The sequence below is a fragment of the Hypanus sabinus genome, chromosome 18, assembly GCF_030144855.1.
Source record: "Hypanus sabinus isolate sHypSab1 chromosome 18, sHypSab1.hap1, whole genome shotgun sequence".
NCBI lineage: Eukaryota > Metazoa > Chordata > Chondrichthyes > Myliobatiformes > Dasyatidae > Hypanus > Hypanus sabinus.
The window spans coordinates 30085284-30112880 of NC_082723.1; the positions used below are offsets into that span (position 1 = coordinate 30085284).

At 40.0% G+C, this 27597-nt stretch overlaps 1 protein-coding gene across 5 annotated transcripts in view; it reads right to left on the minus strand.

Annotated features, from left to right (window-relative positions):
• Positions 1–27597, minus strand: part of rc3h2 (ring finger and CCCH-type domains 2) — a 132507-nt gene that overhangs the window by 86392 nt on the left and 18518 nt on the right. For 3 of the 5 annotated variants that reach the window (XM_059993958.1, XM_059993954.1, XM_059993957.1), the window contains exon 2: positions 14229–14286. The exons of 1 other annotated variant lie outside the window; for it this stretch is intronic. The gene's annotated coding sequence lies outside the window, so the exon portion shown is untranslated. Of the gene's footprint in view, positions 1–14200; positions 14287–27597 lie in introns of all 5 variants that reach the window. One more of the 5 variants, XM_059993955.1, reaches the window with a different exon arrangement.

Below are 27597 nucleotides of genomic sequence, written 5' to 3' on the forward strand. Positions count from 1 at the left end.
CTCCTGACAGGAAAGAATCATCAACACAGAGGTTGTTCAGCGGGCTTACACCTCCAGCACCCATGCGTTACTCAGCCACAGATGCCCCAGATGGTTGGGTCAGGTCAAACAGATGGACCAAGGATGTATTCCCAAGGACATGCTGCACAGCGAACAGAGTGAGGGTTACCATCCATGAGGAAGACCATGTCTCTGCTACAGGGATGACTGCAAACGTGACATGAAGCTGACAGGTATTGACCTCAACACATGGGAGAAAACAGTAGGTCAGACAGCATGGACGGCCACAGTCAAAAACGGTGTAAACGTGCTGAGATAGCCAGGGCCAACATGCTCATCAATAACAGAGCCAGAAGGAAAGCCAGAGCTGCATTACCCAGAACACCTTCCTCCTTCACCTACGCCACTGAGAAAGAGACTGTCACTCTATAGTGGGGCTATACAGCCACTCTAGAAAGTGCAAATAGCCATAAGTCTACAACCCTAAAAATCACCAGAAAAAGTGTCATACCATCGTCACTCAAGATGTATGGATGGCAAAGATATTAATTATAATGAACTCATCAACATCTGCCATTTTAAATGAGGATTCAAATCCAAATCGGTGAAGTTTAGTTTTTCCAAGATATACTTTCAATCCATTATTTAATTTTAGAAACCCACCCTAAATTTGTTTTTAATATCACAATCATTCCAGAGCTGAAAATATACTAGTTCAAAAAAAATTCCCATAGCTGGCATCTTTCTGAAGTAATTTTTGGATGAATTGGAAATTGTGTTAGTAATCTATAAGCAAATTCAAAACCACTTTCTTAAAACAAAATAAAGCCAGAAAATGCTGGACATATTCAGCAGGTCAGGCAGCACTGTGTAGAGAAAGCAACTGAATAAACTTTTCAGCTAATGACCCTCCATCATGCTCTCTTCACAGAATGTTGCCTAACTGGCTCAGTATTTGCATCATCTTTGAGTTTTTAGTTTGAAACATGTACATTAAAAATAATCATATCTCTCCAGTCTGAAGTAATAAAGCATTGGGCTCACCCCACATTGTCTCATTCTTGAAACTCAATTTGATATCCAGTGCTCTGTTTCATCAATCTTCTAATACAGTATCAACACATCCCACAAATACGCATAAATGCACATTGCATTTTCTTTTGAACTTTATCAAAATTATTTACAATTACTTAAATTCTCTTTTGAACTGAGCACACACTCTGAAATCAACATTATTGTCTTTAATTAATCTTTATTTCTCATGATCTGGCCTGTAAATACTTATTCACAAATATGATTGATCAACTGATGTTTGTAAAGCAAAAGCAATCTTATTGACAAGGAGTAATTAGATATCCACGGATACTACATCCATTCAAAGCCTCTGCAAGTTCCTCAGTTTAAGCAATTTGGAAACATTGTCAGAATTTCTCTTTTCCCAATATCAAGTTATCCCACGTTTGCTTTTATACATATCTGCACAATTGTTCTTTACCATCTTAATTTTATTCTCATTCCATTGTCAATCTTTTGAGAAAAGACAAGGGATGCCAGCAGCTTGGAGATCTAGACTATCTGCCATGACAAACCAAAACCAAATTCAATACATCTTGCCTGGCACCAAGGATGGACTACCACACTGAAAAATCAAACTGGTTCATTACTGAACAAGGAAAGAGAATTTGCTCTTAAACAAATCAGATTGATTTACAAGATACTCTAGTCTGAGACCAGCTGGCAGAGCAAATACCTTTCAAGGGGGATGGATGAACAAATATTACCAATTTACCAAGACTTTTTGAAACCGGTTTTAGGCACTGCTTTTCTTTTATTGCCATTAGAGTTTCAAACTTCCAACATCCTTTCACCTTTAAGTTATAAATCATCCTCCTCCACCCTCCATCCCCCTCCCATTCTCTGCATTCTCCTCAGCCGTTCCAATACAAATAGCTTTCTTTCTCTTCTTTATCTTCAGGAAACTATTAAATTAATTTCCATTAGTCTAATATAAATTTCACTTCCTTTATTTAATCCTATAAATTTAGAGGTTACTGTTTGGTAAAAATTTAAACTTTTTCTAGAAATTGTTGAAATATCCCTTTAATATAGTTCAGACAGATCATCCTACATTATAGTTTTCCAGATTACTCTGAGACCTTGTACATTTGTTCAGATAGTTTTACAATATTTCAAAGTTCAAAGACAATTTCTAATCAAAGTATGTATACAGTTGGCCCCCGTTTTTCAAATGTTCACTTTACAACAGCTCACTGTTATGAAGGACCTACATTAGTACCTGTTTTCGCTAACTTAAGAGGATTTTTGCTTTTACGAAAAAAAGACACCTGCTTTATATGTGTATTTACCCCAAGAAAGACTACCATGACCGTGAAGCCTTGTGCGGACAGTTGTGTGCGCATGTGCTTAAGTGCATAGGCGTGTACGTGTGCATGTGTATACATGCTGATTTTTTTTCTCCAAATCGATTTTGGCTCGCTGCCTTCCTGATTTTGGTAAGTGAAACTACACCGTACATACAATATTTCTACTTTATATAGGCTGTGTATTTATCATATCATTCCTGCTTTTACTATATGTTCGTGTTACTTTAGGTTTTATGTGTTACTTGGTATGATTTGGTAGGTTATTTTTTGGGTCTGGGAATGCTCAAAAAATTTTCCTACATAAATAAATGGTAATTGCTTCTTCGCTTTACAACATTTTGGCTTACAAACGGTTTCATAGGAACGCTCTACCTTCGGATAGCGAGGGGAACCTGAATGTCATCAAATGAGATTCATTTTCTAGTGGCCATTCACAGAAGAACAAAGACATACAATAGAAGCAATGAAAAACTGCACACACTGACAAGCAACCAATGTGCTAAAGACAAACTGCAAATACAAAAAAAACCAATAATACTGAGAACATGAGTTGTAGAACCCTTGAAAGTGAGTCCATAGGTTGTGTTCAGTGCTGTGGTAAGTGAAGCTATCCATGCTAGTCAGGAACCTGATGAGTGAAGGCTAAAAACTGTTCCTGAAGCTCCACTCAGAGGTTCACTCAATTTAGGTTCAAAGCTCCACTCAATTGCATGGAGTTTACTCTTCTGCCAACTAGCATTCCTCTCTCAATCATTCTCTCCAAAAACAGATCGCTGGCTATTTAAGGAACCTTGGCAATTGCAAAATTGATTCCCATCTTGTATCTGTAACTGATATGTAGGCAAGTCTGTTGCATGAATAAAGACAAAATCTCTAACTCTACTTCATTGCATGACTTCATGTGACCTTCAACCTCAGATTACTGAAGAACAAAACTAGAGGTATGTGACAAACAAGTTTTAAAATTTAATTTACATTTTTCCTAATACATAGGCAACATTAATGAAGCACTAAACCATAATGTACATAACACACATTAATCTACACTCATTCCAGAGAACTAAAATCAAGTGTAGTATATCAAAGGTTCATTTTATTATCAAAGTAGATATGTAGAGTACAACTCTGAGATTTGTCTTCTCCAGATAGCTTTAAAATACAGAAAACCATAGAAGTAGTTGAAAGAAAGATGTAGATGCGTGTATATGGAAGAATATATATAGATAAACAGTGCCTATAAAAAACATTCATTCCCCTTGAAAGTTTTCATGTTTTATTGTTTTACAACGTTGAATCACAGTGGATTTAATTTGGCTTTTTTGACATGAAGCAACAGAAAAGACTCTTTCAAGCCAAAGTGAAAACAATTTTCTACAAATTAGTCTAAATTTATTATTAAACACAAAATAATAGAAGGCATAATTACTCACCCTTTTCAAGTCAGTATTTAGAAGATCCACCTTTGGCATCAATTATAGCTTTGAGTCTGTGTGGATAGGTCTCTATCAGCTTTGCACATCTGGACGCTGGAGAGATGCGGTTGAGGGCAGTGTTGAGTTGGAGAACGCTGCCCTCAACCGCATCTCTTCCATTTTAAACACGTCCCCTGTTACACCATCCTCCTGCCACCCTACCAAGGATAGGGTTCCTCTTGTCCTCACCTACCACTCCACCAGCTTCTGCATACAGCATATAATTCTCTGAAACTTCCGCCACCTTCAACAATATCCCACCATCAAGCACATTTTTCCTTTGCAACCCGTCCAACTTTCTGCTTTTCACAAGGATCACTTGCTACACAACTCCCTTATCCATTCATCCCATCCTACTGTTCTCCCTCCTGGCATTTATCCTTGTAAATGGAACAAATGCTACACCTGCCCCTACACCTCCTCCCTCACTACCATCCAGGGCCCTAAAAAGTCCTTCCACATGAGACGACACTTCACCTGTGAGTTTGTTGCAGTTAGTTACTGTGCTCAGTGCTCCCAGTGTGACCTCCTGTGCATTGGTGAGATGCAACGTAGATTGGGAGACCGCTTCACCAAGCTTCTATACTCCATTCACTAGAACAAGCAGGATGTCCCAGTAGCCACCCATTTTAATTTCACTTCCCATTCTCATTTCCACATATCCATCCATGGCCTCCTCCACTGTCGTGATAAGACCCACACATGGGTTGGAGGAACATATTCCATCTGGGTAGCCTCCAACCTGATGGCATGAACATCAATTTCTCAAACTTCCAGTAATGTCCCCACAACTCCCCCCCACCCCCTTCTCCATTTCCCAGCCCTTTTTCTCCTCTCTCACCTCCTCACCAACTTCCCAGCTCTTTACTTCACCCCTCCCCCTCCAGGTGTCACCTATCCCTTACCACCATATTTTCAATCTACTCCTCAGCTTTTCGTTTTCCAGTCCTGCCAAAGGGTTTCAGCCTGAAAGTAGACTGTACTTTTGTGCACAGATGCTGCCTGGCCTGCTGAGTTCCTCCAGCACTTTGTGTGTTGCTCGGATTTCCAACATCCATAGATTTTCTCTTGTTTGAGGGATGGTATGTTGTTGATGATGGGTGGTGTTTAGTCTGATGGCCAAAGAGCTCAACTTTGCTTTCATCAGACCATAGAACCTTTTACTAGCTGACTTCAGGGTCTCCCACATGCCTTTTAGAAAACTCCAGCCGACATTTCATGGGATTTATTTTCAACAGTGGCTTTCTCTTTGCCACACTCCCATAAAGCTGCGACTTGTGAAGCACCTGGAAACAGTAGATTTATATGCAGTCTCTCCCATCTCAGCCTCTGAAGCTTGCCACACCTCCAAAGTTATCATAGGTTTCTTGGTGGCCTCCCTCACTTTTCCCCTTCTTGCACAGTCACTCAGCCTGCTGCAGACAGATTTATGGCTGTGTTATATTCTTTCTATTTCTTGATGACTCACTTTTAACTACTCCAAGGGATGTTTAGTGACTTGAAAATTTCCTTGTGTCCATCTCCTGACTTGAGCTTTTCAACCCGAAACGTCGACATCGCTTCTCCCTATAGATGCTGCCTAGCCTGCTGTGTTCTACCAGCAGTGTGTGTTGTTGTTTGAATTTCCAGCATCTGCAGATTTCCTCGTGTTTGACCTTTTTGTGGAGTTGCTTAGAGTGTTCTTTTGCCTTCATGGTGTAGTTTTTGCCAGGATACTGATTCAGCAGCAGATGGATCTTCCAGATACAGGTGTATTTTCCGACAATGAATTGAAACACCTTGACTGCACACAGGTCTCCAAAATCAGATCAGCATTTAACTAATTGTGTGACTTCTAAAACTAATTGGCTACACCAGTGATGATTTGGTGTGTCATTTAAAGGGGATGAATACTTATGCAATCATTTAATTTGTGTTTTATATTTGTAATTTATTTTTTTCACTTTGTAGAGATCTGTTTTCACTTTGACACCAAAGAGCCTTTTTCTGTTGATCAGTATCAAAAAAGCCAAATTAAATCCACTGTGATTCAATGTTGTAAAACAGTAAAACATGAAAACTTACAACGAGGTGTATTTTTTTAATAGACACTATATATACATACATATACCCATACACACACAAACACACATACATGCATATATACATACAAATATATACACATACATTAATGTTCCCTCTAATTTGTAACTGTCAGTGTGCACAAAAATCTCGTCTTGTGCAAGTTTTTGCCTAGTGGCAACAACGTGTGTATGCAAAACAATTTCTTCAATAAAAGCAGTATAAATAAGCCAGTTCTAAAATCTGCAGACAAGTTATCGCAAACTCCACACTGTCAACATCGTTTTGCATCCAAAACCGGCAAAGGAAATGTGATTGCATAGAATCATGAAAGATACTTAACATGCCAACGAAATAAAGGGTGACAAACATTTGTGCAGTTTAAATTCCTTTGTGCGCTAGAAGCATAAGACATGTGTGGACATCTTAGAGGGAACATCTTAAACACACTAATTGTGCGAACAATACAAGTAAGTGACAGAATTTAGAACTGAAGTGAGTCCATAGACACGTAGCCCGGAGCAGCCAGAGCAGGCCCACAGCCACAGCCTCAGTTCATTACACTGTGGGACAAATCGTCGCAAAGCTCACAGACATGAAGCCCGGAGCAGCAAGCAGACCAGATTAGCCCTTGCCTCTGGTCACTGACACCTGGCCTTTTCAATCCATTCAGCCTGGTGGTGCTGGTATATGTGTATAAGATTCAACAATTGCTGGAAATCCAGAGCAACATACACAAAATGCTAACTTGCTGAGTTCCTCCAGCATTTTGTGTGTGTTGCCCTAGATTACAACAAACTTTTTTTCAGCACAAGTAAGCTTGAGTACAGCTTATTTGATTATGAATTTATAGGCCAAGATTACATGCAGCTCTGAATCCTGTAGCTGCTCTAAATATGTATCACATTATTATTAATGTGACGAACGAAGTGTTAACTAGTTTGGAACTTCTTGATTGATGAATGTTCTATTTATGAATTTGCAGACCATACCATAGCTTACAAATGGTCGAGTCTTTCCTACACCCAGACAGAAGCAGAAAGGTGAAAATAAAAAGGCCTCAAGAAGAAACAACATCCTTGAAGTTCTAAAACTTGACAGAATATGTTCCTAAATTCTAACCCTCATTTTCTACATCTGCCAGAGTTTATACACTACAGTCATTACCATCTTTGAAAGTGCAACAAAAGAAGCCATCTGTCACAGGAAATTGCTGCTAAGGTTCTCCTCAACCACCTCCTCTAATGATCAAAGAAAATGGATTCTGCACCTCGAGATACAATCAACACGAATGTCACTACACAACTCTAGCTGAATTGCACAGAATAGTATTAGCAAATATATTTGCCTTTTCTGACCTCACAAAAGTTTTGATTTCATTACTGCAATTAGGCACAATGTTATGCAACAAGTACAGGTGACAACACTACAGTACACAGTAAGTCCAGCTCCACTGCTATTAAGCAACTTGCCAACAGGATAGTTCTGCAGTATTTGATGTTCTTAGTATCCAACAATGACTTGCAATTGTAAAAGAGATGTATAGGACAAACAAATATACCTTTGATTAGACCTGAAAGGCCACTGCATTTGAACATGCCACCATATTACCGGAAGCAAATACCCATCTAATATCTAATAACGTTTGAAGGGTAGAATTTAAGATGCAGCCTTGGTAATGAGAGTCTGGATAGAGCTTGTTTCTGTTCTGGAATTGTTGGTTAAAATCAATGGGCTCACTGCACACCCACAGCCAATGGCAGCGTTGACTACTGTCGCACAAAGTTATACAATTATCCCAACTTCACCTCTCATATTGCTCACAGTACTGCATTCTGCTCCAAGAATTTTCCTGTTAGACTGAAGCTACTCTACAAGATATTCAAGGGGAAGTCAAGGTAACACACAGCAGTCCTCATCGAGGGATCAGAAGTGAAAAGAATGAGCAGTTTTAAAGTTCCTGGGAGTCAGCATCTCTGAGGATCAATCCTGGGTAAAACAAGGGATATGGGGAGAAGGCAGGAGATTGGGGCTGAGAGAAAATTGGATCAACCATGATGAAGTGGCAGAGCAGATTCAATGGGCCAAATTACCTAATTCTGCTCCTATGTCTTATGGTCTTAAATGGAACATGAAGGGGAACTTCACACAGAGGGTGGTGAGATTGTGGAATGAACTGCCAGCTCAAGTGGTGGATGTGCATTTGATTTCAAGATTTAGGAGAAATTTGGAAAGGTTAATTGATGGGTGCTAGCTGGAAGGCTATGGTTTGGGTGCAGGTTGATGGGACTAGGCAGATTAAAGGTTTGGCACAGACTAGATGGGCCAAAAGGCCTGTTTCTGTGCAGTAATGTTCGAAATTGATGCAATTACAATGGCAGCATGACAACAACCATATTTCATTAGAACTTTGAAGAAAATTGATGTCACCAAAGATGCATGTAAATTTCTACAGATGAACCATGGAGAGCATTCTAACTGGTTGCATCACCATCTGAATTGGATGGGCCACTGCACAGGATCAGAAAATGCTGCAGGAAGTTGTAAACTCATAAGCACTAACATCCCCAGCATCCAGGACACCTTCAAAAGGTGATACTGTGGCGACCCATTTCCTGGCACATCCGAACCGACTCACAATTAGATAGCCTACGGGAGTTTGCGAGCATTGAGCTTTGGAGCCTCTGCGCCATGGGGGGCAGGTTGAGGGAGGCTTAAAAATGAGGCTGAAGATTTCGAAAAAAGTTTTTCCTTCGACTGCAGTTACCGACTCCGTGTCGTAATTTTAGCGCTGCGTGTAGCACACCGCTACAATTGGTGACCCCGACAGTCCAAACGATTTTTGGACCAGAAATGACCGACGCCGTCTCTGTTCATGCGGTTTCGTTGAAACTGCCGGGTTTCTGGACACAGCGCCCGAACCTATGGTTCCAGCAAGCCGAAGCCCAATTCCACGTTCGCCAGATCACCTCAGAAGACACCGCTACTGCTACGAGGTGAGCTCCCTCGACCAGGACACAGTGGCCCAGGTCGCGGAGTTCGTACAGTCGCCTCCGGCAGACAGCAAGTACACAGAATTCAAAGTCCTGCTCCTCAGGACTTTCGGACTCTCACGGCGCGAGCGGGCTGCCCGTTTACTGCACCTGGATGGCTTGGGCGACAGACCTCCATCGGCTTTAATGAATGAGATGTTGTCTCTCGCCGACAGATACACACCCTGCTTCATGTTTGAGCAGGCATTCCTGGAGCAGCTGCCCGAGAACATACGCCTGCTGCTGTCCGACGCGGATTTCAGTGACCCCCGGAAGGTGGCAGCCCGGGCGGACTTGCTGTGGAACGCCAAAAAGGTGAGCGGGGCGTCCATCGCACAGATCTCCCAGCCACGCTCCCGGCAGCAAACCAGTCCAGGCCCGGCCGCAGAGCCCGCCAACCCCCGGCCCAATGAACACTGGTGCTTCTACCACCAGCGGTGGGGCGCAGAAGCCCGCCGTTGTCGCCCGCCCTGCAAGTTCCCGGGAAACGCCAGGGCCAGCCGCTGCTGATGGCTACGGCGGCTGGCCATCGGGATAGCCTCCTGTATGTGTGGGATAGAAGGTCGGGACGCCGGTTTTTGGTCGATACTGGGGCTGAGATCAGCGTTTTACCCCCGACGAGTTACGACACCCCCATCAGGGCACTGGGTCCCCCCCTGAGGGCCGTGAATGGCAGCACAGTAAGGACCTATGGCACCCGTCAGGTGCAGCTACAGTTCGGCTCCAGCCAGTTCACGTGGGACTTCACACTGGCCGCTGTAGCCCAACCGCTTCTGGGTGCGGATTTTTTGCGGGCTCACAGCCTACTGGTCGACCTGCCCAGGAAGAGACTGGTCCACGCCGAGACCTTTCAGACGTTCTCCCTGGGTGCAGCCCAGTTGCCAGCCCCTCACCTCGGCTCCATCACGCTGTCCGACAACGACTTCACCAGGGTCCTGGCGGATTTCCCATCGGTTCTGGCACCGCAGTTCACAGCGGCCATGCCCAGGCATGGCGTACAGCACCACATCCTGACCCAGGGACCACCCCTCCACGCCCACGCTCGGTGGCTTCCCCCGGACAAGCTCCGACTGGCGAAGGAGGAGTTCCAGAGGATGGAGGAATTGGGGATCATCCGGCAGTCCGACAGCCCATGGGCCTCCCCCCTGCACATGGTGCCCAAAGCGACGGGGGGCTGGAGACTGTGTGGCGACTACCGCAGGCTGAACGAGGCTACCACACCGGACCGCTACCCTGTGCCGCACATTCAGGACTTTGCAGCAAACCTGCACGGCGCCCGGATCTTCTCCAAGGTAGACCTCATCCGAGGGTACCATCAAGTCCCGATGCATCCTGACGACGTCCCCAAAACGGCTCTCATCACCCCGTTTGGCCTTTTCGAGTTCCTCCGCATGCCGTTCGGCCTGAAGAATGCCGCACAGACTTTCCAGCGGTTAATGGACGTGGTGGGACGGGACCTGGACCTTGCGTTCATCTATTTGGATGACATCCTCATAGCCAGCAGCAGTCATCAGGAGCATCTGTCCCACCTCCGTCAACTCTGCGCCCGACTGAGTGAGTACGGTTTTACAATCAACCCCGCCAAATGCCAGTTCGGACTCGATACCATTGACTTCCTGGGCCACAGGATTACTAAAGATGGGGCAACCCCTCTGCCCGCTAAGGTAGATGCGGTCCACCTCTTTCCCCGACCCACCACGATCAAAGGCCTTCAGGAATTCGTAGGTATGGTCAATTTCTACCGCCGCTTCCTCCCTTCAGCTGCCCGGATCATGCGCCCCCTGTTCGCCCTGATGTCGGGTCCGAGCAAGGACATTACCTGGGACGAGGAGTCCGCCGCCGCTTTCGTTCAAACAAAGGAAGCTTTGGCGAACGCCGCAATGCTAGTACATCCCAGAATGGACGCCCCTACCGCCCTCACAGTGGACGCATCAAACACGGCAGTCGGTGGGGTGCTGGAGCAACTCATCGCAGGTCGCTGGCAACCCCTGGCGTTTTTCAGCAAACACCTGCGACCACCCGAGCTCAAATACAGTGCTTTCGACCGGGAACTGTTGGCGCTCTACCTGGCAATCCGGCATTTCAGGTACTTCCTAGAAGGTCGGCCCTTCACCGCGTTCACGGACCACAAACCGCTTACCTTTGCGTTTACGAAAGCGTCCGACCCCTGGTCGTCCCGCCAGCAACGCCACCTGTCCTACATCTCTGAATACACTACGGATGTCTGGCACGTCTCGGGTAAGGACAATGTCATGGCGGATGCGCTCTCTCGCCTTACCGTTCATGCCCTTTCCCAAGGGGTAGACTTTGAGGCACTGGCAGAGGCGCAGCAGGCAGATGAGGAGATTCCGAGTTACAGAACCGCAGTCTCTGGTTTGCAGCTCCAGGACTTCCCCGTGGGCCCAGACTGTGGACATTGGGGGGTGTATCGCCGGTTCTGGGGGGGGGGGGGGGGGTTATGTGGCGACCCATTTCCTGGCACATCCGAACCGACTCACAATTAGATAGCCTACGGGGGTTTGCGAGCACAGAGCTTTGGAGCCTCTGCGCCATGGGGGGCAGGTTGAGGGAGGCTTAAAAGTGATGCTGAAGATTTCGAAAAAAGTTTTTCCTTCGACTGCAGTTACCGACTCCGTGTCGTTATTTTAGCGCTGCGTGTAGTGTGTAGGTGGTATCCATCATTAAGGAAACCAACACCCAGAATGTGCCCTGCTCTCATTGCTACCTACAAGGAGGTGGTACAGGAGCCTGAAGACACACTCACAATGCTTCAGTAAGAATTTCTACCCCTCCCTCCACCAGGGAGAAAATCCAAAAAAAAAATCTGAGATGCAATGGGACTTGGGAGTTCTTGTGTAGAACACCCTAAAAGTTAACTTGCAGGTAGAATTGGAGGTGAGGAAGGCAAATGCAATGTATGCATTCATTTCAAGACGTCTAGAATACAAACGCAGGGATGTGATTCCGAGGTTTTATAAGGTACTGGTGAGGCCCCACCTTGAACAGTTTTGGGCTCCTAATCAAAGAAAAGATATGCTGGCATTGGAAAGGGTTCAGAGGAGGTTCACAAGGATGATTCTGGGAATGAAAGGGTTATCATATGAGGAATGTTTGATAGCTCTGGATCTGTACTCGCTGATATTTAGAAGGATGGGGGGGGGGGGAATCTCATTGAAAACTATCGAATGTTGAAAGCCTAGACAGAGTAGATGTGGAAAGAATAATTCCCTTGTTGGGGGAGTCTAGGACAAGCGGGGTGTCCATTTAGAACAGAGAAACAGAAACATTTCTTTAGCCAGAGGGTGATGAATTTGTGGAATTTATTGGCAGCTGCAGAGGCCGGGTTATTGGGTGTATTTAAGGCAGAGATTAATAGGTTCTTGAATGGACACGGCATCAAAGGTTACGGGAGAAGGCCAGGGAGTGGGGCTGAGGAGGGAATAAAAGGACCAGCCATTATTGAATGGCGGAGCAGACTCGACAGGCAAATGGCCTAATTCTGCTCTCATGTCCCACGGTCTGATATATACTTATTCTAATTTATATAGTTTTTAATCATTGCAATGTATTGCTACTGCAAAACAACTTTCATGACATATGCCAGTGATATTAAACCCGATTCAGATTGAAACTATATTGCCTCCGGTCAAGAACCAAGATCAATCTGACCAAAGTGATCCAGCTCAAGAAATTACATATTCCCTACATATTTATGCATTTGAAGCCTGAGCCCTAAGTCATCATCAACCCTCCCAAGTAAGAGAAGAGAATGACCCTTGCACTAAACATCCTTAAAACAAATAGGCCTGCCATCACTGCACAACACTGTTTCCTGACAACAAAGATCCACAAGTCGCAGTGATAGCTCATAATGTTTGCCTGCACTCCAAGTAAATTCACAGCAAAGGATTACAACCAGGACAGAAGAACTGACTAAAGGGATGGTCTTAAATTTGCCAAGTAAAACTGCAGCATTCTCCTCAATTCAAGAAAATTCCTGGCTCATGACTGCATAAAGTTGTGAAATATTCAAAAACACATTGAACTTCACTTCTTTCATTGAAAATCACTTCACTGGAAGCACACAAGCCCAGTAAAAACTTGAAGCTGCAGATCAAATTGTAAACTCCCCACACAGAATCCCTATCTCAGCTTCAGAAGCCACTTCAGAACCTTGAGATTGCACAAATATGGCCAGAAACAGACAGCTGCTTGCAAAAAGAGAAAAAGAATATGTAATAAAGCATAAAAGCAATACATTGTCAAAATGAATTATCAGAATCTTTCAAGAATGAATAGTAAATGACAAGAGGAAACATGCACGCAATGTACATCATTCTTGAAAATCAATTTGCTGCAAACAATATTTGAATTTGATCTCAGACAGTCATTTTACAATCTGAGGCTCAATGCCAGTTTGGAATGCAATAATGACTTGGCAATATCTTTGTTTTCTTAATGACTACACATCTTAAAAATTATAATTTGCAACTTAAGAATGAGACAGCAAATTTAATAGATTGAAAACAATGGTGAGAGAATAAAATGGATTGAAGAAGTTTAGTCTCTCAAAACTACAAGTTAACATTCATTAACTGTTTCAATACCTTATAGATCTAGCAAAGATTTATGTCATATACATTTGGTGGCATAACTGAAAATATGGGAAAAGTATCATTAAAAAGACATAATTTGTTAAAGGTTTTACAACGAGATGAGTATTTTTAAAAAAATAAACTATAGGGTGAAGTTGTAGATCAACACAATTGGCAATAAGATGGAATGTAGTTAGCCAAATTTATGCTGGATGTAAACCATGATGGTAATGGTGAAAATATACTCTAGAACTATCAAAACATTGACAAAAGATTTCAGTGGGAATTTAAAAGATGAGCAAACAAACTTTTTAAGAAACATAATGTCAGGAAATATTTTTTAAACTCACTGCTGAGAAGCACAACAGATGTCCAAAACGCAAACAAGTTTGATTGGTCTCAGAAGGAAATCAACAGGGACAACTCATCATTTTAATTATTTTTTCTATACTTAAAACTAGAGCCTCTTCTCGCCTATCACTGGACAATCAATATCGATTACTTCACAATAAGAGAGAAAGTGGAGATGGGAAATGTTCTCTTGGTATGTTTCTAATAAACTGGGTTTTAGGTGAGTTTTCCTCACAATTAGGCCATCAGGCAGATTTTGAATAAATACATTGGGGTGGAGGAAAATAAATGTGCTTGGACATCACCTGGGATTAGGTACAAAGTAGCACTGACCAAGTTTGGACCAGGTCTCCTTCCCATCTCCCTTCATCTGGGTCACAGGGTGCAAAATCTATGAGGAGGAAAGAAACAAATTTAAAAGAGAAAGAAAATAACACTGCATGTTTTCAGAGATTGTTTGCTTCACAGTTTATTTGTAACATGCACCATATGTCAAAAGTATTTCTCTTCCTTGAATAGATATTTAAAGTCATCCCTTGCCATTAGATTTGTATGCAACTATTCCCAGCATCAGATGTAGGTGGACAGAAGCTGAAGCTGCTGCAATAGTGTCAACACTGATATATTTTAAGAAAAAAACCTACAAAATAGAAGCAAATGGCTGCAGCCAGAGAACTCCCAACTGAAATACAGTGGACTCTGGTTAACTAGGCCATCGGTTAATCAGGGCAGCCACTTATCTGAAGCAACTCTTAAAGAACAAAAAGTAATTGAGAAAATAGCCAGAACTCCTTTTGTTTATTTGGGACACTATACCACCTAATTGGGACAGAAGACTGTTGCTGAACAGTTTCTAACTAGCTTCAGACGTGTGCTTTTGGGGCTGTTAGACACCTCAGCTTACCTAGAGCAAACTATTTTTAAAATAGCATCCGTCGCATGTGTTTCTGTTCAAAAAGCAATGATTTTTGTCACTGGTAGTTGGCGAGAAATAATCAGTAAAACAATTCAGAACTGTTTTGCTCACTGCAGTTTTAAGCAATCAGGTCAGGAGATGCTAGAAACATCAAAGTGAAAATTAGTAATTACGAAGAGTTAGAAAACATACAGACAATACAGGCCCTTTGGCTCACAATGCTGTGCCGAGCATGTCCCTACCTTAGAACTACCTAGGCTTTACTCATAGCCCTCTATTTTTCTAAACTCCACATAGCCATCTGGGAGTCTCTTAAGAGACCCTATTGCTTCTGCCTCCACCACCGCTGCTGGCAGCCCATTCCACGCACTCACCACACTCAGCATAAAAAACTTCCCCCTGACATCTCGTCTGTACCTACTTCCAAGCACCTTAAAACTATGCCCTCTCGTGCTAGCCATTTCAGCCCTGGGGAAAAGCCTCTGACCATCCACACAATCAATGCCTCTCGTTATCTTGTACACCTCTATCAGGTCAACTCTCATCCTCTATCACTCCAAGGAGAAAAGGCCAAATTCACTCAACTTATTCTCGGTGGAGTTTCAAGATGGCGACGTAAGCATCTGCCTTTTAGGCGCTCTTTATTTTTTCAACTATAATCACCCTTTAATCAAATCTTTTCCAACTTAATCATATGAGTTGCTACTTCTGATTAACTCTTTTTTCCTAAAATAATATTTGATCTAATCTTGTCAAACTTAAAATGGCTACAAGTAAGAAATCGTCTAAGGATCCTTTATCTATCGACACAGTCGCTAACCTTCTGGATTCTAAACTTGCGGGTTTGGAAGGCAGACTAGAAGGTAAATTGGATAGTAAACTGTCAAGTTTGGAAAAAAGGCTTACCACGAAAATATCTGATCTTGAAGGAGTTGTTAGATTGCTTGAAATTAAGTTTCAATCGCAGGCGTTAGATGTTCAGCGGCATGAAAATAAGATCACGACTCTTGAACAATCAATTTGTGAAAAAGCACGTACAATTGAAGCGTTGGAGAAGAAGATAGAGTCGACTGCTAAAACTATGGATCAGTATAAGTTTAAAATTACTGATCTTGAAAATCGATCTCGCAGACAGAATTTGCGCATCATCGGATTTCCCGAAAAAGTTGAGTCCAGTGATTTAACTGAATTTTTCTCTAAATTACTGTGGGAAATTTTCGGTGATGAAGGTTTGCAAACTAAACCTGTTATCGATCGCGCTCACAGAGTTGCGAGGTTTTCGTCTACGACTGATAAACCACAAGCGGTGATTGTTCGCCTTCATTATCCTCGTGAGAAAGAGCTTCTAATTCGATTAGCTCGTAAAAAAGGTATGATCTCTTACAAAACCAATTCATTTCGAATTGTTGAGGATTATTCTTATGATGTAATGAGAGCCAGAATCGCTTTTAAACCAGTGATGGCAGAGATTCACTCGATTGGACTTAAACAAGCTTTAATGTATCCAGCGAAGCTTAGAATTGTGCTGAACGACAACAGTCAACGATTTTTCAACACTCCGGAAGAAGCGAAGAAATTTGTTGACGAATATTGATCTTCTAGTGCAACTTGAACTATGAGTTACATTGAAGATTTTTTTGGAGAGAGGATGCCATTTCATTTTAAGTTTTAACCCATGAAGTTGGGTTATAACTTCTTATCCTGATCTATGGGTCTGGGTTTTTTTTTTCTACTACTATTATCATTGCTTATAGATGCTGTTTTAATTTTTATAATATCCTTTTTTATACACGTTTGTATTTTGTAATAATGAATTATTTTTTCAAAATGTCGTTTCTTCTTCCCATAAGACTTCGCTTTTTATAAGCGTTTATTTGCTTGCCTGTATTTAGAAATGGAACAAATGTTTTGAATTCTTTTTTTAGTCTTTTTTTTATATATGCTGTAGTGTCTATTAAATCTTCTTTTTTAAATTCTATTTTGATAACTCTTTTTTACTAAATTTTCTTATTAGATTGCTGAACTTATATTCATATTTTGTAATATGGCTTTTTCAAAATGTCGTTTCTTCTTCCCATAAGTCTTTGCTTTTGAAACGTCATCTTTCTCGTATTTGAATAATATTTGAATATGGAATTTTTTTCTTTTAAAGGTATATTACACTTTTAAATTTTAATGTTCATTTTTTTTATTAATGATTTTTTGTTTTACTATTTTAGTTTTTTTTTAACCTGATTATATATTTATATATTATTATATATTATATTATATTATATTATATTATATATGATTATATATTCTTTTTGCAACTCTATATTTTAATCTGGGTGTTATATAGTTTTTTTAAAAACATCTTCTTATGGAGCTGCCATCTTGAAATGGGGGTAATATTAGTATTAGTTTATGCGCCTGCCGCTTGGCTTTCTTTCAAAGGGTGGGGGGAGGGGGGAGGGATCTTTTTTCACGCTTTTGCTTTTTATTTTTTTGCTTTTAGTTTATGGGCCGACTTTAAATTATTAATATTGTTGAGGTGTCATGATCTCCGGTTGCTCCTGAATCAATTTTCCTTCTTCCTAAATTGTGGGTTATGTGTCTTTTTAACCTTTTATGATACACACAATTAATATTGGTATGATGGATAAATCTAATAACTTTATCTCGTGGAATACTAATGGTTTAAATCATCCGATTAAACGTAAAAAAATATTTAAAGTATTCCATAGATTGAACGCTAATATTATTTTTGCACAGGAGACCCATATTAGGAGGGAGGATAATCAACGTTTTTTTAGGTTCTGGAAGGGTCAACAATTTCACTCGAATTGTACCGCTAAAATTAGGGGTGTGTCTATTTTTATAGACCCCTCAATTTCGTTTACACATTATGAAGTTATTTCTGATCCACAGGGTAGATTTTTGTTGATAACTGGTTCACTTTTTAATCGGAAAGTTGTTCTAGTTAATATTTATGCTCCAAACTTTGATTGCCCTGAATTTTTTAAACGTTTATTTACTTCCCTTCCTAACTTGAATGAATATATGTTGATAATGGGTGGAGACTTTAATTGTTGTTTGAATCCTTCGATGGATAGATCTAAACCTATTCGAACTCTTCCGAATAGATCAGCTTTACTTATTAATTCTTTTATGGTCGATTCTGGAATTACTGAAATATGGCGGTTTCTGAACCCTAAAGATAAAGAATTTTCATTTTTTTCACATGTATATCATAGTTATTCTAGAATTGATTATTTCCTTATTGATCATCGTTTATTAACAGATGTTATTGATTGTAAATATGACTCTATTGCTATTTCGGATCATGCACCTTTGAAGTTATCTATCAAGATTCCGGACTCTTCTATTAATACTAGATCTTGGAGACTTAATGCTACTTTGCTTCAAGATCCAGAATTTATTACCTTCATAAAACAACAAATTGACTTATTTTTTTCAACAAACTATACCGAAGAGATTGACAGAGGAATACTTTGGGACTCTTTCAAGGCTTTTATTCGTGGACAAATTATCTCATATTCCGCTGGTAAAAGAAAACAAAGATATTTAGATATAGCTTTATTGGTGGATAAAATTAAAGAAATTGATAAGATTTATTCCGTTACTCCTACCAAAGAACTTTATAAGAAGAGAGTTGAGCTTCAAATGGAACATAGTTTATTATTATCTTCTTCAATTGAGAATCAATTAATTAAGACCAGGGCTCAATTTTATATTCATAGTGATCGAACTGGTAAATTGTTAGCTAATCAATTAAAAGCTATTTCGACTAAGCGACAAATTATTAAAATTCGTAAACAAGACGGTAATTTAACTACTGATTATAAAGAAATCAATAACACTTTTCAAGATTTTTATAAATCTTTATATCAATCAGAATTTGATTGTGACCTGTCTATGATGGATAATTTTTTTAATAACTTGAATGTTCCTAAACTGATAGATGAAGATTGTAGCTTGCTTGATGCTCCTATCTCTATGGATGAAATAAGAGAGGCTATCTCATCAATGAATTCAGGGAAAGCTCCTGGTCCTGATGGTTTTATTGTAGAATTTTTTAAAACTTTTTCTTTATTGCTTTCTCCTTGGCTATGTGAAATCTTTAATGATGCGTTTGTTAAGAAGAGATTACCTCAATCTTTTTATAAAGCTACTATTTCTCTAATTCTTAAAAAAGATAAAGATCCTACTTTATGTGCATCTTATCGCCCTATATCATTATTAAATGTAGACTCTTAAGATTCTTACAAAAATTTTAGCCATTAGATTAGAAAAGGTACTATCACAGATTATTTCAGAAGATCAAACTGGTTTTATTAGGAATCGGTATTCCTTTTTTAATATTAGAAAATTGATTAACATAATTTATACTTCATCACCTACAACCCCAGAATGTGTTATCTCATTAGATGCTGAAAAAGCTTTTGATAGAGTTGAATGGACATACTTATTTAATGCATTGAGAAACTTTAATTTTAGTCCTAATTTTATATCATGGATTAAATTAATATATTATAAACCTGTTGCTTCTGTTCTTACAAATAATTATAGATCCTCTTTTTTTCAATTATCTCGTGGTAAGAGACAAGGTTGTCCTTTAAGTCCTTTATTATTTAATATTGCATTAGAACCTTTAGCCATTGCTATTCGTGAGTCTCCTAATATTTTTGGTATCATCCGTAATGAGAAGTTATACAAATTATCACTTTATGCTGATGATTTGCTGCTATATATTTCTGATCCTAATAGGTCTATTCCTGCTATTTTATCCTTGTTGGCTCAATTTGGTAGTTTTTCTGGTTATAAATTAAACTTAGATAAGAGTGAATTATTCCCCTTAAACGCGCAAACCTTATTGAATGACAGGATGCCATTTAAAGTTGTTACTGATAACTTTATCTATTTAGGTATAAAAATCACCAAGAAATATAAAGATTTATTTGGACTGAATTTTTTACCTATGCTTCATCAAATTCAACAACTTACTACAAGATGGTCTCCCTTATTTTTATCATTAGTTGGTCGGATTAATGCTATTAAAATGATGATTTTACCGAAATTTTTATATTTATTTCAAGCTTTACCAATTTTTATTCCTAAATCTTTTTTTGATAACATTGATTCAAAAATTTCCTCATTTGTGTGGCAAAATAAAAACCCTAGGTTAAGCAAAAGGCAATTACAAAAATCTAAAAAAGATGGTGGTCTAGCTTTACCTAACTTTAGATTTTATTATTGGGCGAATAATATTCGTAACCTAATGTATTGGAAACTAGATTTGGACTCACCATTGTGTCCACAGTGGGTAAATTTGGAATGTAGTGAGGTAAAGGGATATTCTATATTTTCCGTTCTTGGTTCTTTTCTTCCTGTTGATTTAGTTAAATTCAATAAACAGATATCTAACCCTGTTGTCAAACATACACTACGAATTTGGTTCCAATTTCGCAAACTTTATTAATCTGAAAAACTTTGCTCTGGACAGCCCTATCTTATTTAATTTTTTTTTCAAACCTTCATTGACAGATCAAGCTTTTAGCATATGGAAAAGGAAAGGTATAAAATGTTTTCGTGATCTTTTTTTTGAAGGTACTTTGATGTCTTTTAATCAACTTTCTAACAAATTTAAATTACCTAAATCTAATTTTTTTAGATACTTACAAATTAGAAATTTCTTACATAAAATTCTCCCATCTTTTCCCAATTCAACTCCATTGGATTTTTCAGATTTGATTTTTACCTTTAATCCTTGCCAGAAGGGATTAGTAGCTTTTATTGATAACATGATTATGAAGATACAGCCAGAAATATCGGATAGAATTAAACAAGAATGGGAAAAAGAACTTCGATATAATATATCAACAGATAAATGGGAAAAAATTTTACAAATGGTTAATTCCTCTTCTATTTGTGCTAAACATGCTTTAATACAATTTAAAATTGTACATAGAGCTTATATGTCTAAAGATAAGCTTGCTCGATTCTACTCGCATATCAATCCTCAATGTGACAGATGTCACTTAGAAGTGGCTTCATTGACCCACATGTTTTGGGCATGTCCCACTTTACATAACTATCGGAAGGAAATTTTTGATGTCATTTCCTCAGTATGGAATATCGATTTACAACCCCATTTTATTACTGCAATTTTCGGTATACCAAATGAAGATGATAATCAGTTTTCCCCTTCAATCAGACGAATGATTGCTTTTGTAACATTAATTGCCAGAAGGTCTATATTACAAAACTGGAAAGAAGTAAATCCTCCTACCACATCTCAGTGGTTCTCTCAAACTATTTCCTATCTGAGTTTGGAAAAAATTAGAAGCACTATTTTTGATTCTTCAATTAAATTTGAAGAAACCTGGGAACCGTTCATTCGACATTTTCATATGAATTAATTTGGCCTATTTCAGATCCTTTTCTCTACTTATTCTTGTTCAGGTATGGAGTTCCGGAGTTTTTTCTTGACACTATCACATACTTATAAACTGTTATTATTGCCCATGTTAGTTTAGTTTAGTATTTTTTTTCAATATATATTTTCTTCTATATATTTTCAATTTTTTTTTCTTTTTTGATGATTATTTTTGTTTTTTTTCATATATATTTATATAGACTTGATTGATTTATGTACCTTTTGTTGATTGATGTTTAATAGGATATTATTATCCTATTACTAATGTAATTTCAAGTTTATTGAATTTGTAATCTATTCATTATCATGCTTTGTTTTTTTATATATATGAAATTTAATAAAAAGATTGAAAAAGAAAGAAAGAACTTATTCTCATATGACATGTTCCCCAATCCAGGCAACATCCTTGTATATCTCCTCTACACCCTTCCTATGGTTTCCAAGTCCTTCCTGTAGTGAGGCAACCAGAAATGAGCACAATACTCCAAGTGGGGTCTGACCAGGGTCCTCTATAGCTGCAACATTTCCTCTCAGCTCCTACAGTCAATCCCACAATTGATGAAGGTCAATACACCGCATGCCTTCTTAACCACAGAGTCAACCTGTGGTTAAGGTATGTTTGAAGATATCAACAATCACCTTGAAAGTTACAATGAAAATGAAGATTTGGAGAATGCAATCATCAACAACATTGTACGAAGGCAGTCCATTATCTGCACCAGCTGCCTGTGCTGATTTGTTCATTTAGAGTGAATCAAAAGAACATGGCATCGTACACTGGATGATTCTTCCGTCGACAACTATTAGGAACTAATACATCTTTATAGTAGTCTAGTAGTATTGATAGTGTTCTAATTTGTTATGTATTTCATTTAAATACATGATTGCTCAGTTAAATGATAGCTTGTCTTTTTATAACTTTTTAACTATTTCCATGAAATTTTGGCTAATTGGGGAATTAAGCAGTTAATTGGACCAAAATGTACTAGTCCCAATCTGTCCCAATTAACCAGAATTCACTATCCTTTTATTCTGATTGTAGAAATGGAATGTCTCAGTTTGGACCAAATATACAAAGGGAATTCTGGCTATTTTCTCAATTGTTTTTGTTCTTTAAGAGTTGCCCCAGAAAATCAGTGCTGAAAATGTATTAAAATCTGTCCACTTATTAGTAGCATTTATGAGGCAAATGAGATTGTTAGTACGGTGCTATATCATGGAGTTTATTGATATGGTTCTTATTTGTTGCTGTTGAATCAATTGCACAATAGATAAATCTTTGCCTTGTTACCCTTTTCAAACACACTGCAACACTTGACATACTGTACTTGGTCACATCATCCTCATACTTCATCAAAAAACTTTTTATTGTCATTTTGACCATAACTGCTGGTACAGTACATAGTAAAAACAACACAATGTTTTTCAGCACCATGGTGCTACATGAAACAATACAAAAACTACACTGAACTACGTAAAAACAACACAAAATCTACACTAGACTACAGACCTACCCAGGACTGCATAGTGCACAAAACAGTGCAGGCATTACAATAAATAATAAACAAGACAATAGGCACAGTAGAGGGCAGGATCCTCAATACCCAGTACTGTGGGTATTGAGGAGTCTGATGGCTTGGGGGAAGAAACTGTTACATAGGCTGGTCACGAGAGCCCGAATGCTTCAATGCCTTTTCTCAGACGGCAGGAGGGAGAAGTTTGTATGAGAGGTGCGTGGGGTCCTTTATAATGCTGTTTGCTTTGCGGATGCAGCGTGTGGTGTAAATAGCAGGGAAGGGAGACCCTTATGATCTTCTCAGCTGACCTCACTATTTGCTGCAGGGCCTTGCGATCCGAGATGGTGCATTTTCCGAACCAGGCAGTGATGCAACTGCTCAGGATGCTCTCAATACAACCTCTGTAGAATGTGGTGAGGATGGAGGGTGGGAGATGGACTTTCCTCAGCCTTCGCAGAAAGTAGAGATGCTGCTGGGCTTTTTTTTTGCTATGGAGCTGGTGTTGAGGAACTAAGTGAGATTTTCTGCGAGGTGAACACCAAGAAATTTGGTGCTCTTAACGATCTCTACCAAGGAGCTGTCAATGTTCAGTGTAGAGTGGTCGCTCCGTGCCCTCCTGAAGCCAACAAATACCTCTTTTGTTTTGTTCACCTTCAGGACAGGTTGTTGGCTCTGCACCAGTCTGTTAGCTGCTGCACCTCCTATGCTGATTTGTCATTCTTGCTGATGAGACCCACCACGGTCATGTCATTGGCGAACTTGATGATGTAGTTCGAGCTGTGTGTTGCAGCACAGTCGTGGGTCAGCAGAGTGAACAGCAGTGGACTGAGCACACAGCACTAGGGGGCCCCTGTGCTCAGTGTGATGGCTCCCTAGTAGGACCTCAGTCACCCAGTTAGATCAGTAACTACCACAGCATTATCCCAGGAGGAAATTCCTTTCCCATGCTCACATTTCTCTATCATCAAACAGTACTGATTCTTCTCCAGCACATATACATGCTGTCTTTGGGAACATCATTCCATCTCTTCTAATAACTACACCTATCCCTGCCTCAGCTCTGCCATTTCAGAAACATTTATCTCTCCATTTGTTAATTTTATGACTGATTATTCTGACGTGCTTTAATGGCACTCTAGCTCATCCAAAACTCTGTTGTTCATGTACTAACCCACTCCATACCTTTCACCTATAGGTACTTACTTAAGTACACTCTCACTTAAGCGATGGGCTTGACAAAGATTAAATGTAGTTCTCATATGCATTACAAATTCAAGAATATTAATCAAAAAGATCAATGCAGAATGCCGCATTAAAGAAACTGAATGAAAGGAATATCTAGAAATGGTTATTAGATGCTGATCGTTATATTTCATTTTACAAACAGAATGACAAAGTACAACTATAAAGTTTTACATTGTTGAATTTTTAAGGAAAAAGTGTAGGAAAAGATTGTGTGGAAACTCAATTTTAGAATCAGAATCAAGTTTATTATCACCTGGCATACATTGTGAAATTTGTTGGTTTTAAGGCAGTAGTAGAGTGCAAGGCATAAAAAATTACAAGAAGTTATAATAAAAAAAATAATAGTTCAAAAGAGGAATAGCAAAGTTATAGTCATGGATCATTCAGAATTCTGATGGCAGAGGGTTTGAAGTGGTGTGTACCTCATTCTTGATTATAATAATGAGAAGAGGATTGTGGAAGAGTTGTTGCCATGATGCCATGAGTCTGCAACTCTCTCTCAGGCTCTTTAGATCCTGTGCAGTGGCCCCTCTGTTCCAGGCTGTGATACAAACAGAATGCTTTTCACCGTGCATTTGCCATCTTTGGTGACATACCAAATCTTTTCAAAGTCCTAACTAAGTATAGCAACTGGCATGCCTTCTTCATGATTGCATCAATAGACTGGTTACAGGATAGACTTTTTGAGATGCTGACACCAAAGAGCAGGAAACTGCTCACCTTTTCCACTGCTGACTCCATAATAAGGTTTTACAAGTGTTCTCCCACGTTCCCCTTCCTTAAGTCCACAATTAGTTCCCTGGTCTTGCTGATGTTGAGTGCAAGATTGTTGTTGTGAGACCACTTGACCAGCTGATCTATTTCATTCTGTACACCTCATCATCACCAATTGAGATTCTATCAACAACAGTGGTATCATCACCAAATTAATAGATGGTGCTTGAACTGTGCCTAGCCACACAGACATGAGTGTAAGAGAGAGTAAAACAATGGACATCCTTGAGGTGCACCTGTGTTGTAGCCCAGGACTTAGTTACATTATTACAAAAAAAAAATACTGCAATTAATGCTTGAAGTAATGTACATTTTTTAAAAATTCATTCTTAGAATAAAACTTCCAAGGAAAATAAAATAATCCCCGTTTCATTTCACTTAGTCTTCAAAACAACTACAAGTGTGTTAATTGAGAAACATCAAAAGGAAGGGTATACTGACCAGTTTTCTGTGGTTTACAAATCAACTAAAATCAAAACAATTCAGAAATAATATATTTCTAATAATAGCAAAAGATTCCCACATCTTGAGAGTCTTTTTAAACACACTGAAAGCCATCTATTACCTATTCAGAAGATTTAAAAAAATAACACCTATCAACTCCCCTTGATTCTTTTTGCTGCCACACTAAGGGATAATTTTACAGTGGCCAGTTCAATGCTAGTTGTACTGTCACAATTGTGTATCAAGAATGTAAAACGTAACACATTCCTTTGATGTAAGCTAGGAAGTGGATAGCAATTACACTTATCATGTGGCCTTGCTCTGTGTTATTAACTATATAGTCATTGGTGATTTTACTTGTCAGGACTTTGGACAGTTGTGAAACAACATTCACCAGTGATCTCAAAAATAAGCCATGATTAAAGTTAACATGATCCACAGCCTATTTTGCATGCTACATTGTAGTGGTTGCCAACCTGTCGATCGCGATTGACTGGTCGATCTTTGAGACTTTCCCAGTAGATCCCGAAAAAAAAAAACACAGATACTGTTGAGAGATTGTTTCCAGGTTGTGGGGTTTTAGTTCTGTTCTTTCTGCCCACTGCGCAAGCGTATAGTTCCCCCACACTACTCAGCGTACTTCAGTGGTCCCCAACAACCGGGCCACGAGAAAACAAAATGAGTCAGTTGCACCTTTCCTCATTCCGTCACGCCAACTGTTGAACTTGAACGCACACGAGTTGCCTAAACGCAGTGACACCCTTGCGCGGCCAGCGAGAAGTGCCATTGCTTCTGGCCTGGAGTGCGGACAGATGGGCACTGCCTCTGAACCTGTTTAGTACATTGAATGTTCGTGGAGAACCTGGTGCTAAAATATTCGCAGATGACCTAATCCAGGCTCAGGGTTTCGTAAGTAGCAGAGCAGCTACCGAGCTGCAATCTACTGAAACAAACTTTTGTCGGTTGATAGATCCTGCAAAGGGGGCAGGCGCGGGCCTGTCGCTCTCCTCGCTCGGTCGGTTGCTCTCTCCGGACTGTGACTGCCACGGCCCCGGTACGGGGACCTCCGGCCCTGATCTTGTCCTCTCACCCCACCCATGACCAGCCGCACTGGAGTTCAGGCCAGGAGGCCAACTAATGAAACAATGAAGCCCTCAAAACTGTTTCGGTACCCTGAGTCCAAGCACCCTGCACTTAAAGACGAACCCGCTGAGTTTTTTCAGCGGAAAAAAACGTGAGCAGCACGGGACAGCAGCTAAGTGCCGAGAGCCGCGAAAACTAAATTGCTGAATAGACCGGACATAAGGAACCTGCTTCGAATACCTCTGTATTCCTGTCGTGTTTAACACCCCCTCCCCCCAATCGGCCGGTCTGCAAGAATATTGTCAATACTAAACTGGTCCGCGGTGCAAAAAAGGGTGGGTACCCCTAGTGTTTATACATTATTTCTGCTTCCGGGTTGTGGGGTTTTACTTCCGGTCTTTTCTGCCCCAGTGTGCATGCGTGTAACTAATCGATCTGGGGTCGATCTCGCCTTTCACTAAGGCCGAGGTAGGGGATCTTGGGCTTAAAAAGGTTGGTGACCACTACTGTACAGCATTTAGGAAGTTCTCAGGTGGATAAGTGATGATATGAAACTGGTTCTCGAGTCAATTATTTAACAAAATCTCAGATTTAAAATGAACAATTAATAGCTACAGGTTCATTGTATAGCATCTCATGTATGCACAGAAGTGCTTTCCCAACTTCATTTTAAAAAGGCCCAAGACAAGTTTTTTAGATTAGTCAATTGGTTCATGGTTCTCCAAACAGGAGTTATCATTTTCTATCCTACCCTCAATTCTTTTGAACTTATAACACCACTCAAATACCATTGAGTACCATGTTATGTAAGCTTGCCTTGAAATTATACCTCTTGAAAGAATGCCATTTAAATTTACTAGAACTACTTCCAACACAAGATCCACATATCATCCAAAATCTTCAGAACTCCAATTACAGAGTCTCACTCTATAAGAAGAAGAACAGCCTTTAACTCAGCAGTGGAGTTATCGGGGCACCGTCATGACAGTGCTTCTATAGCAAGCTATTCTTGTTTTTACGAGGCCAATTTGCTAGCTCAACGCTCAACCCGACTTGGATTCAAACTTGGGAACCTTCGCTATGGAGTCCGGCGCTGATATTATTGCGCCACCAAGTGGGACTCTCACTCTATAAACCTGAAGATTAAAATTTTGACTTTTTTTTTCAGCCCAAAATGTTGGCTCTTAATTCCTCTATGTAGATGCTGCCTGAGTGCGGAGTTCTTTCAGCATTTTGCGTGTATTACTCTTGCTGAGTACCTAAGGCAGTCCCACATTGAATTCAATG